The following is an 11,476-nucleotide window of genomic DNA, read 5'->3' on the forward strand; positions in this document are numbered from 1 at the left end:
AGCAGTCAGGGGGGACTTCAGTGGACGGCTGGGTCCTGAAGGCTCTGGACAGGAAGATGGAGTGGGGGATGGTTATTCGAGACGGGGAGGTGTGGTGCCAAGGAGAGAAGGGGCCTTACAGGGGAGGAGACAAACCCGACTCCAGCAAAGAATGGGAGACTAGCAAATAAGCTTGGCAGAGTGGCCTGGGGAGAGGTGAGGGACCTGATGACAGAGGCCTGGGAGGTGCAGACAGAGGACTTGAGGTTTGGTGGAGTTCGCCAGTGGGGAGCATTGGGGTGCCTGAGCGGGGGAGTGCGGTTGGTCTAAGAGAGTGGAGAGGATGTTCCCACTGAGAGAGAAGAGTCCAGGGCACCAGGTAAAAGTAGGTGTGAGTGGTGATGATATGATATGAGAAGAATTAGAGAAACGGAGACACTCTCCTTTACTCAATACCCTGGTGATCAGTAGACGGCAGAGGGCAGCTCAGACTTCCCTGTTTGTAGAGCTAAATTGCAAGGGTTCTGACCTCAGCAAAGGTGATACTCCCCACTCTCCCTACAGACAGATGCCTCGGCATCACCCTGGACAGAACTATACTTGTAAAAAAAAAAGGAGGGGCGGGGGAGCGGCCAACATGACAAATAACTGAGGAGGATTTGGTTAGCAGATCAGTAGAGTTTGCTTTTTTATGTTGGTTAGATGCATAAAGAAAACTGGCAGTCCGTAGGCACAGGTTATAACCTGCTCTCTGCCACTTACTACTGCTTATTCTCTCAAATGTTTCTTAGCCTCTCTGAGTCACAGTTTACTTATTTACAAAGTGTTGGGAATAAAGACTTCCTCATAGGAAGAATGGGAGGTTTGAATGAGAAAAACGTGAACAAGGTACCTAGTATGTGGCACTCCACAGACTGGAGTTTCCCTTCTCAGCTGCCTAGCGCTGCGTTTCAGCCACCCAGCAGCCGCTTCCACCTCTGCTCTCAGTCCTTATGCTTCACTGGATCTGACTCCACCTCCAGCTCTAGCGCAACTATGTGACCGAGACCAAAGCCAATCAGCACATTCCATTCTGGCTACTGCGATTGGCTGGAGGATGAGCATGTGACCCAATTCAGATCAAGGAGAACTAGGCCTGAAGGTTTTTGTTGTACTGTTGGAAGAAAGTAAGCTATTTACCAGCAGACGGGAATCTGGAATGATATTGGGCTAGTGGTACTGGCAGCCATTGTACCAACATGCAGAATTCAAGAATGAAGCAATCATGGAGGAGAGCGGAAGGGGGAGATGGAAAGATCCACATGTATTGTTGAGGCACTGGGTACCGCCGTCCCAGGAGCCAGACTGCCCCTGGACTTTTCTACATGGGAGCCTAAAATTCCCTTTTTTAAGCCAGTTGGGTTGGGTTTTTCTGGCACTTGCAACTCAATGAGCCCTAACTGATATATCTTCTTTCCCATCTCCTCCCCCTCAATAATTACAAGTTCCCAATTTGAAGTTCTCCTGCGGGGAAAGAAAAGGAGTTTTTCTTTTTGTCTTCCCTCTTCCCAGCAATAGAGCAACACGCAGAAACAGCTTGCCAAATGGCTCCAACTCCCCTTCCCGAGCGAGCACCTTTAGGTCACGTTGGAAGCAAGTCCATCTAGACTCAAAAAGAACCACCTGCTTTTCTCTTGATCATCTTGGAAGGGGTAGGCACGTTTCTCATTCTTTCCTCCTCTCGTTTCTTTAGCGCATCCCTCCCCCTGCGGTTTCCCAGTCAATGAAGGTCTCCATATGGACACACTGACTCTAACACCATCTTCCTCTGCAGGCTCTCCATACTGCAGTCTACGGCCTCAGTTGCTACTGCCATACGTTTCCTCTCCTCCTCCATATTTCAGGGCCGGAAAACGCTTGTTAAACATTTGCTCCCAACACCTACCAGTGGATCTTCTTTTATTAAGGAGGGAGCTCTGCGTGGTGGCGAGATGGTTTCAGTCAACCTTGAATTTATAAATAGCTAACACTCCAATTGGTTGTAAGCCTGGCAGAACGGGTAACATATGCATGCCCCCCATTTGAGTGGGCCCAGCTTATGTTAATGTTGAGCAATTTTTTTTCTAGAAATGAATAAAAATTAAATTATGACAAAATGCCTTAATTCCCTATTATTCATCTCAGATGCTAGTTTTTAATCATGCACTTCATAACTTTAATCCAAATCTTCATCATTTGAAGACTAATAGCAACTGTCTTTCCATAGAAGTGAGCTGCAAAATATCCATGTGTGCCCTGTGATTTGTTACAACATATTAAAATTGTAGTTTCGGTTTGTGTTTCCCCTAAAACCCTGAAATTAAAAAAAAAAAAAAAAAGACAAAGCAAAATGAATCCTCAAGAACAAAGGAAATTTTTACCAAATTAATTTTCTCTTCACTTTCCTTAAAAACATCATAAATCCTTCAGAAAGTCCAGCCAACCTTGCTGTAATTTCAGGTAATTAGTAACAGAAAGAGGCTGAACAAATAAGACCCACCAACCCACCTCACCTATCTGTCAGTTTTAACCTCCTCTCAGGCAAAAAAAATCATCACTCCTAGGAGAAGCCAAACTGACTGACATTGGTTTTTTCCTCTACTCTTAGCCCTTTCAGGCCAGGAGGAAGAGATGGCACCGAGAAGCAAAGAACAGGAAAGAGAGAAGAAGGCACTGTGGCCACAGGCCTGGATAATCTGCTGAGTCTCCAGACTGAAAACTTGGTTCCCATACAGGGGACCTGGCTGAACTGAGTAGTTGATTAGTTCAAAGAAAAATACACCTTCAGACCCGGAGAGAAGCCACCAGCAAGCCCAAAATCTTCTATGCCAATAGAGGAAAATTCACCACTGAGGGGAGAATTTTCCCTTCAAAAAAACAAAAACAAAACAATTCCTCTACTTCATACTCGCAGAGTGCTTTTATAACTACCAGAAAGCTAGTTATTCCTGTAGTCATGAAATATTAGACGTCTGGAGTCACCCAGCTGGTTAGTGACCAGGCTGAGACAAGAGTCTGGTCTCCTGACCTCGGGAGTGGATGCTCCCCATGATCCTACTGTTCCTGTACAGCATTCAAAATGCTTCCAGAGATTGTGTCTTGGGTGGTGTGCTCTGGCCATTCAAATATCTCTCTTTCACAGGAGTCCTCAAATTTGATTACAATGAAAAAAGGGAGGAAAATTAGTCTCCTGGAAAGAGCACTGGCTCAGGGGTCATTCGGTCCAGGTCAGTTGTGGTTCTGCAAGGTTGGCTGAGCATCACCTTCTCCTTGCTCTGCTCTGCTCAACTTTAAAATTAGGATTCTACTTTCTCTATCTCACAAGAATGGCCTAAAGGCAAAGAGCACAACCTCAGGCAGCATTCCTGAAGCCATTCTTTTTTTTTAAATTGAGATGTAATTGACATATAACATCGTATCAGTTTTATGTGTGCAACATAATGATTTGATATGTGTGTAGATTGCAAAATGATTACCGCTGTAAGTTTAGTTAACATCCATCACTATACATAGTTGCAATTTTTTTTATGTGATGAGAACTTTTAAGAGCTGCTCTTTTAGCAACTGGCAAATACACAATACAGTATTGTTAACTTTAGTCACCATGCTGTGCCTTACATCCATAGGACTTATTTATCTTATAAGTGGAAGTTGTACCTAAAGCCATTCTTTGACTTTTATTAAATTTATGATTTCTCAGCTGGAGACTCAAATGTAAGGGCCATCTTTATATGCAAGAGCATAAAAATAAAGTTCAAGTATAGGTTTCTAGTAAAACTGCTGATGAAAATAATAACTGTAGGTCTTTGAACTTTCCGGACAAAGCCATATTTTTGGTTCATATATTTTAATGCTAAAGCCAATCGATGTCCAAGCAGATTATATGTTTTCTAGTTATTCTTAACCAGACTTCTGTTTACTTCTGCTCTTATTAGTACCCTTTTGCTTAATTAAGGCTCCTACCTCAAAAGTTTTAGCACAAATGCAAAATTTGTGAAATTGAAATATAGTCAGGAGCTATAATTACTCTTCAGTGTACCTACGGCCAAGTAATGAAATAGATTCTCAAACAATTAGCCTTAAAAATTTTGTTGTTAGTGCCAACAAGTCGATTCCGACTCCTAGTGACCCTGTGGACAGCAGAGCGGAACCCCGCCAGGCTATTTTGTGCCATCCTCTCACCTTCCGGGGCTGTATCAGACAGTGTTCCACTGCTGTTCAGAGGGTTTTCATGGCTAGTTTTTTCAGAAGTGGGTGGTCAGGTCCTTCTCCCTAGTCTGTCTTAGTCTGAAAGCTCTGCTGAAACCTGTCCACCATGTGACCCTGCTGGTATTTGAAGTACCGGTGGCTTAGCCTTCAGCATCACAGCAACATGCAGCCACCACAGTATGACAACTGACAGACGGGTGCTGTGGTTCCCTGACTGGGAAACGAACCCAGGCCACAGTGGTGAGAGCGCCAAATCTTAACCACTTCACCACCAGGACTGGCTAGCCTTAAAAATAGTCATATGTAAAAATAAAGAGTCACATGTACGGGGATGCAATTCATAAATGTGCCAGGTTGTAAAAATTAGTGACATTCAGTCTTTGACCATAAGAAAAGTTTCAAGAAATTAAGATATCAAATCTAAACCACTTCAAACCCATTTGAAAAATAGGCAGACTATAAATAAATGCATAGAATATACATAATATATCAAAACTGATTCCCTTCTGGACTTCCCCATTTCTGTCAGTTCTTTATTTACATCTATTCCTGACTCTGGCCCCTGCCACCTCTCCCACCACAGTCCCCTGGTTTCTGCCCCCTCTCCTCTTTGCCTCCAAGGGAAGTGCTGCAGTATCTAATAATGTGGATTCTGCAGTCAAATTTCACGAGTTCAGACTCCAGCTCTGCATCTCACTGTGTGACCTTGGTCAAGTTACATGACCTTCCCAAGTCTCCATTTCCTTATCTATCAAGTGGAGAAAATAACAGAATCTACCTCCTAGGATCATTATAAACAAGTGTGGATCACAGTATCTGATACAGAGAAAGGATCCAGTAAATTCTAATTATTCTGGTGGTGGTGGTGATGTTTAGAGTCCTCCCTGGCATTTGTCCCTTTAGCTTCTGTCAGTTCCAGTCCCTCCAGGGCATTTTTGCCAGACTGTCTCCCTTACAAAATCCATGTTTCTTAACCCGTTGAGTAGGTGGAAGAAGGGACCACTGGGGGCCCACATGGACTGTCTCTGGGCCATCTCATCTCTCTGGAGACACAGGCAATGAATCATAGAGGACCTCGAGCTTCCAGAGAACATGGTGCAGTAGCTGCCAGCACAAAGCTGGGCAGCAAGGGCAGCTGAGCCCACCTCCTTCACCCCCCAGCCCACCTCCGCCCTGTGCTTCCCTGGCCCTATCTTGGGTCCTTGGATCAGGGCTGTGCCTTTTATGTGGCTTCCCATCAGTCAGCCCAGGCTGTTGCACCACGTTATTACCCGCTCTTAGTAGAGAAGAGCTCCTAAGTGTCATTTTACAATTGAATTAGAATGTGAGGCTCTCCACTCAGAACTCTAACCCCAATGCATGTTACAACCTCTTCCCAAGTAAGGTTTCTTCCAACTCTGTTACTCTATGCTTCTAAAATAAGCCATTTTTCCAAAAGGCAGTGTCATAGATTGAAAGAGCCAAAACACATACTAGAGAAGATCTCTTGTAACACTCTTTTTCTAAAGATAAGGAGACTTGGGGCGCAACAAGGTTATGATTCTCTTGGGGTCATGGTGGTTAGACCCAGAGAAAGTCCATCTTGATTGTCCATGTACATGTTTGTTCATGCCCAGGAAGTGAGTGTCTTATGTGAAAATCCTCGTCACTTTTGTAGAATAGTAATTATAGAACAATTAGCTTTTCATTCCCTCTTCCATTTTTTGGGTGTTTTTGTTTGTTTGTTTTCTAAATGGGTTTACAGGCTCTAGCAGATACTCCAAAGTTATAGATACTGGTCATTGTAGCATTTCTCTATTATTGCTACCTTTTACTTCCTAAAGTTATAAGACAATTATTTTGCTTTGTAAACATGTATATTAAAATATTTTTAAAATAAACTGCATATATCTTGACATAAGATATTCATACTATAGTGCCAAGTGAAAAGAGTTTACAAAATAATGTGCATCATTTGACGGCCTATTCATTGTGTTTGGCACATTATAAAATCTGGAAGGTTGGTCATTAGGATGCCAACAGTAGTTATTTCTAGGAGGATAAAAATCACAGTTTCTTTTTCCATTTTTTCTAATAAATGTATGTATATTATTCGATCATTTATAATTGAATTCATTTATATTTTCTATTTTAAATAAACATGAAAAGAATATTCCTGAAGCATGTTTCATACCACTTCTCTCTCATTAATTTCTTCTTAAAGTCACTTTGGAAGTATGAGTTTTGCCCACTACACAGAAGACCCCTGGAAGCCCGCTGTTGTCAAGGAATCTGTGAGGAAGCCCTGCCACGGAGACCAGCACCTTCTTTTCAAGTCCCTTAAAATGAAACTTGGGAATGTATTTGTCTGACTTAATCACTCAGGCCTGCTGCTTCTGGGCTGTTACCTGCCCTGCTTTCCTCAGAAAAAGAAAAAGATTTCCTGACTCTAACTGGCAGTGGTTGCTCCCCGACCCTGTGAGGTCCAGCCTTCCTGACCCTCCGCGGCCACACACTGAACCAGCAGAATTAATCACCCTCTCAGTGCCCGCTTCAAACCTCTAGTTACATGTTGAGCACAGCTTGCTTATCTGTCTCCCCCGTTTAAATAGAAGCCCCTTGAAGACAAGGCCTGGGCGTTTGGGTTGAGTCGCTTTGCAGTCTCCCTTCCAGCACCATGTGCGGCTGGGGCACGGGCTCAGTACCTGTTGGCTAAATGAACGCACTAGATCAATGAATCCGTGCTGCAGGCCTTTCCCAGCTGGCTCCTCAAAGCGCACCTAGGTATAGGTGAATGGCGTCTGGGAGGAGGGAAGAGTTAGATCCTTAAGGCTAGAATCACGATTAGTTAAAATCACCCTTCAAAATCCCCCAAATCTCCCATGACGCTCAGTACACTCGGTTTTGTAAGTAAAACCCACTTTTATAACATAAGGGTATAAATTTATAATATATATAATAAAATACGGTATATGATAGAACACATCTGAAAATGCAGTTTTCCAGCACACTTAAGAGACAGAAAGCAGACCACGCATGGTTTGACTTGTGAAAATTAAATATGACTCTACTGTATGAATCCCCAGGCCCTGGTATACCTTGAGTCTTCTGTTATGGCATGTTTCGTACCATTTTATAACTGTTTGTCTACATGTCTGTCACCCCATGTGACTTGGTGGAAGGACCGTGCTTTCCTTTTTGTCCTCAAGTGCTTAGCGCACAGACTTGGCAATGATACCTAAAGCTTATGAGCACTGATTCTGTGTCAGACACTGTTCCAGGGGTTTGTGCGTTATCTCATGTTCACCTCAATGACCCTGAGAGGATTATTATCCTAATTTTACAGAGTGATTAATTACCTTGCATGAGGTGACCCAAGTATTCAGGGAAAAGCCAGGATTCAAACTCAGGTCTTATCTGCCTCCAAATCCCATTTGCATGCCCATTGCACTGCTCTGCGTCTCCATTATAAAGAATATGATCTAATGGCCATTTAATGAGCACTGATAAATTGTAATTACTTAACAGAGAGAGGCTTGGAGTGGGGACATGTCTAGGAAAATTGATAACAAAGGTGATCTACGTTTGACTACAATAAAAAGAAAGTAATTATTAAAGTCCAGTCAGAAATAAGAATAATATCAGAGAATGTAATTCAGGGAGAAGATAGTCAACTTAGAAAAGCTGATTGCCCTCAGTCCTTTGGCACCACATCCACCAATTGAAGCAGAGGGTCGTGTGTATGGGAAAAGCAGCTGTTGTATGAAAAAGCACAAATCCAAGTGGATACAAGATACTGAGGCATATTGGGAGTGACTGAGTGGTGTAGGTATATTTTGTTTATGCCCCATCATGATAGAAAAATGGTAGGTGCCATTAAACAAGACAGAGAGAAAAGCATCAAGATATGTTATTAATGCAATTTATTTTCAGAGAGGGAAGGACCCAGCCAGGAATTGGAAGTCAGAACCCCATGGCCCTTTCTGCCTCTGATACAGTTAACTCCATGACCTTGGGCACACTCCTGAAGCTTGGGTTACCCATCTGTGAACTTGGGATAAATTAAAAGGTGCAGGGTTGTTTGTCAACAGCCGCATGCTTCTTTTCTCGTGTGCATCTCCAGTGGTCCTATCACAGGAACCACGGTCCACGGCAGAGCACCATGGAAGGCAGTCCAGCTCCCCCGGCCTCAGCTCACCTGCATGAAATGTGTGCAGGCATAATTGAGTTTCCCTGTACTGGGACGTTGGCAAGGTGGCTGGCATGCTTGCTAAGATGACTCATGTGCAAAGCAGGGTGTGTGTGTGAGCAAGCAGAAATGAGGGCTTGTTAAAACAAGTATTCATATACTACTGTGCATTTTCCTCATTTATTAATTATATATAATGTATATATTACATCCCTCAGTGCTCCGGTGCAAGCAAAATTCACAGCTTCTTGTATTTCATACCTTGTGCTTGGGTAAATTGGCTAAACATAGAAAATGTTCAAAAATAGCTTCTGGATCCACTTGAAAGGCACTAGAGGTTTGCACTTGCCCAGGGCAGTGACTAGAATACAGAAATCTGCTAAGGGGCCAGGGTTAAGGAGCAGCTGGGAGAGCGAAGGAACTTCTCGATTCCAGGGTCATACACAGGCTAAGAATCCAGTCTGTGGGTGTCTCTTTACTTCTGTCTCTTTCCCACCTGCAGCCTCTGCTTTAACTACGGTACTCCTTCGCAGCACGGCAAAAAGAGGGAAAAGAAAGAAACTGAAAACCACATTGATCACTGTTGCTTCTTGTTAGCTGTTGTGAGAAAATAAGAGGAAAAAAAAAAGAAGTTGAAAGTTCTAAATATACAAGGATTTGCAGATGGTTGGAGAATTTAGGCACCCATGCTGCTCTTGACCCCGTCAGCCCAGACCCTGTGTTGCAAAGTGGTAACTGAGACATCAGGATCAATTCCAGGGCCTCCTACGTCAGCAAAGTCCACTAGATGGGTGTTGGTTTAATGCCGCCTCTTTAAGGCAGACTATAAATCAGTTCCAAAACATGGCAGCTATTTGAAAACACATTGACAGTCAAAAATGTTGGTGAGTGGGAAGTGCAGCTGAGTGAACTGATTTAAACTAGTAATTCTACAGATGTGCTCCTGACTGGTAACTAGACTCCACTTTACATCTGTGGATGTACTGACCATTCATTCATTCAACTCCATCATTATTTATTGAGCAAGCATATTGAGCCAGACAGTGTGCTACCATCACACGGCAGCTTCCAAACCCAACTAGTCTGAGATATACCTCACCAGCTAAAGAAGAGTAGAGGACCACGGAGTCGTCCATGGATGCCAGTTTGGGCAGGAAGCTCTCTACACCAAAACTAGAAAATGGGACAATGGATGCCAGCAGCTGGGACACAAGGGGCAGTCCGGATTAGTGGAATGAGCGCTCACCTGGGAGCAGTCCCTATTCCACCACCAGTCTGCTGGAGCTGTGAAAAGTTAGCTTGCTTTTCCGCCTTAGCTTCTTTATCTGTAAAATCAGAGTTCATTTTACATATTTCATTTTTACTGATTATTTACTCCTTACTTAGTAAGAACAAAGTTCTGTGTTAGTTGGCGGCAGAGATTCTATAAAATGTATGTGAAAGCACTCAAAGTACATGAAGGCACTGTTATTATGGTTAAATAGTTTGACAATTAATGTTTCCAGAACATTCTGTGCAATCTGAAGACACAGAGAACAGACTCCATGTGGCAGGAGAGACCATATATTCATAGCAGAGAATCAGTGAAAATCATGGGGAATATTCCTGGGGATAGTGACAGAGGAGACGCTGAGGTGTCCCGGTTGGGTACACAGATCAAGGAGAAAGAGAAGAGGATGAAATTTAGAGGCTGGCAAAGGAGAAAAAACTAGAAATTTCAACAGAAAAGTTTGAGGCAGTTTCAACACTGCCCTGCAATTTCATAGAAGCTTTTCACAGCTGGAAGAAACAAAATTTTCAAATAGTCCATCTCTCTCACTTAAGAGATGAGGAAACCGGGGACCAGAAAAATACAGTGACTTGCAGAGTGGGGTGGTAGCAGAGCCCGACCTAGAATTCAGTCATGTGACCTGACTCTCACATCTTCTACCCAACCTGCAATAAAAGCTTCATACTGTTAGAGAGACAGTTATCATTTTATCATACATTGCTGAGACAGGCTTATTGCCCAGCCCAAGAAGGCAGTCACTTTTAAGTATTTTTTAAAAAGGGAGAGAGAACCAATTCTCAAAACTGTGAGTAGAACCATACAAATCATATAGCAGATGACTAAAGAAAAGTTTTAAATCAGAAGTCTCTAAAAAAGTTATTGAGATTAAAAAGAGGAGGTTTATAGAAAGATTTGGGGCAGTAGGGAGGAAAAACTGGTATTCTTTCTCTTATAAATGCCACCACGGCAATTAAAAAAAGAGTCAAACAACAAGTTGCAATTCTAGAAGGCTGCAATTAGAATTTTCTAATCTGCCACCGATCATTTATGATGTACCTTAAATAGCGGTCACCACAATGGAAACTGGAGAAAGAAGGAAGCTGGTCAAATGCGCAGGGTAACCTGGAAGGTAAGTCCAGTGCCATCTGGGAAAATGAGCGGAGAGACGAACAGAGTGACAGCACACAGCCTCAGTAAGGACCCTCCTGCCTGCTTGTCTAATTAGTGGGAAGAGAGCAGACCCTTCTCTACCTCCTTAGAGCATCCCAGGAGTGACCGTAGGGTCCTTCTGTGCGAAGTAGTTGATCACAGGCTCCCACCTCCAAAACTCAGCTCTGCCGCTTAAAACTGTACGACTTTAGACAAATTGCCTCAGTTTCCTCAAATATGGAGTGAAGATAATAATATTGCCTACTGCATGCAGTTGAGATGATTTTTTTCAGTTAATGTGCAGAATGCACTTAGAATAGGAATTGACTTATAGAAATTCAATCCATGTTAGCTACAATTATCAGCTATTACCCAGTTCTGAGCATTTCTGCTCCAAACAATAACCAGTTACAGTTCTTACATTGGGCTTTAATTGAATTACACAACAAGGATACAACCATAGCTACATTGTACCTAGCTATGTGAAACTGAACAACAAGTTGCAAGATTCTCTACATAAAACTGTGTACTTGTGGGTTGAATAGTGAGTCCTGATCCCTCTTGGCAAAGGCCAGTCGCTCACCTCACACCATTTCTCCCACTGTGCATGCTTGGGCCTTCTCCTGGGGTCCCTGGGCTGCCTGCTAAGGAGGACGACTTAAGCACTGTGCTTTTAGAGGAAC

This window comes from Equus przewalskii, chromosome 7, assembly GCF_037783145.1.
Source record: "Equus przewalskii isolate Varuska chromosome 7, EquPr2, whole genome shotgun sequence".
Classification (NCBI taxonomy): domain Eukaryota; kingdom Metazoa; phylum Chordata; class Mammalia; order Perissodactyla; family Equidae; genus Equus; species Equus przewalskii.